We start from the raw sequence: 2,057 nt of genomic DNA, 5'->3' as shown, positions 1-2,057 counted from the left end.
ATATAATATAACGTAACAGTAAAGAAACTCAATACGGTAATTAAGTCAAAGCAAGTCGGCATACGTCTGACGTATGCCGACTTGCTTTGACTTAATTACCGTAGAGTAGCTACAGGAGTAGCCGAAATATTTGCCTAATAAATTTTAGTGTTTCTAAAGTCAACATCTTACGTATTTGAGTTTCTTTACTGTTAGATAATAATAATAATACTAGAGCGCTAACCGCAATGTAGTCGATGTTCGAAATACGCAGAACTGTGTGGGTACCATCCAAGATGGCTGCCATAGATTTAGCCAATCAAATTTCGCTAAGCACCATCATTTGCAATTGCGCCCTCAATTTACTCAGAGGGTTCAGTACGAAACTCGAGCGTTGCGGTGTTTGGGTGTAATGTACACGATTTTAATTTTCATTCCTTGGTACTTTTTTTGAATAAGATGCTCCACTTGGCCTCATTTTGGCTACAATAGTTTAATAATTTGTTATTACCATTACTCATTATCATTAATGAAATAATAGTCAGTCAAAGGGCTTATTAATATGTAATAATATGTAATAAGCCTGAAGGTGGCGCTTTAATACGACGGCCATCTTGGATGGTACACATACATAACTCTGCATTGCTGCGCCATCTTGTCAACACTCTAGTTGTTTAATAGCTCTATGGACTACTCATACAACAGAAAAAAACGTCGCATGGAGTTAGTGAAAAATGGAGATCTAAATGAAAAAACGATGTATTTCAGCAAGTATTAAAACCTTTTTGTTTTATTTTAGGCCTTCTTCAAAATAACTATGCCACAGCAGTTGATTTTTTTGCCGTAAAACCAAAATAGTTTCATGCATGCCAACTTGCCGATTGGTTAGCGTGAGCCCTGACTGAACTCTGCAGAAAATCCACATCGAACTTCGCATCGCGATGTAAAACAAAATGTCAGAAAGCTTTTCTTTGACGCATGCGCATAGGCATATATGTCTACACACATACGCACACACATACTACACACAATAAAAAACAAAGAAATGTGACAGAGTGATTACAATAGTTCCTATTGTATTACATGCATAGGAACTAAAAATTACAAAATGCTATTTTAGTTAATTACTGAAACTAAAATAAAAACAAAAATATTAACCAGGAAAGGTACTTACATTTCTGGTAATAAGCAACAAGAGACTTTGAGATAGCTTGTCGAATGGCTAAAAATGAGGGGAAAACATACAAATTGGTTTCAATTTTAACAAAATGGAAATTTGTAAATGAAAACCTGTACAGCACTGTATTGGAGAAGGAAAAATTATATTACAGAAAATGTATTGTACAGTAATTGCAAAGCTTGTTGCTAAAAATTTGTTATATGCCTACCATAGATCTGTGCGATTCTTCCACCTCCTTTTACACGAACTCGGATATCAACACCAGAAAAACGATCAGCACCCAACAACAGAAGAGGTTCTTGGACCTATTAAAGAAAATCGCAAACAAAATATGCTTTACTGATCATGTCAACATGTATATTACATTCACGCCAAGAAAAAAATTGGGACTTGAGCATCAAAATACAGGCCTCCCTCTAATTAAAGATCACTTATGGGACTGGGGTTGCCATGGTCCTTATCAGCTTTGTTCTCTTTCATATTATAATATATATAAGGCCAAGTAAAAAAAAAAACATGTTTTCACGTCCGGCTTTTTTTTTAAATTGAGGAAGCGGCCTTTTTTATTTTTTATTTTTCAAAATGGCCGCCATTATACAGACTTGTTGACATTTCCCGTCTAGTTTTGTTCAACATATAAAATTTAGGAATCATTGTTACTGTATACAATCGGAATGTTCCCGATTTTACGTATCAGACGTCTTCACATGAAACTATTCCATACAATCTGACATAGAGGGCCAGTATAACGGGAAATTCCAGAATTCATCGGCCGTATTCGAATGGGACTTTCGTGCTCTGCTCAACGGAAACTGCTCAACGAAGTTAACGCTCAGAATTTATCGTTGAGTTTTGTACTCAACGGGATAACATACTCAACATATAGTCCGAATCGAAT

At 35.6% G+C, this 2,057-nt stretch overlaps 1 long non-coding RNA gene across 1 annotated transcript; it reads right to left on the bottom strand.

The window, feature by feature from the left end:
- Positions 1-1,160: 1,160 nt before the first annotated feature.
- On the bottom strand, positions 1,161-1,474 carry LOC117113341. The gene is made up of 2 exons (XR_004446192.1): positions 1,368-1,474; positions 1,161-1,201 (listed from the first exon to the last, which is right to left on the bottom strand). It is a non-coding gene; the product is annotated as an uncharacterized LOC117113341 (long non-coding RNA).
- Positions 1,475-2,057: the final 583 nt, after the last annotated feature.

Source organism: Anneissia japonica, unplaced genomic scaffold (assembly GCF_011630105.1).
Source record: "Anneissia japonica isolate Jap-2015-1 unplaced genomic scaffold, ASM1163010v1 scaffold155870_len2239_cov156, whole genome shotgun sequence".
Lineage (NCBI taxonomy): Eukaryota > Metazoa > Echinodermata > Crinoidea > Comatulida > Comatulidae > Anneissia > Anneissia japonica.
The sequence above is the reverse complement of the archived record's forward strand: the minus strand, read 5'-3'. Positions and strand labels throughout refer to the sequence as shown.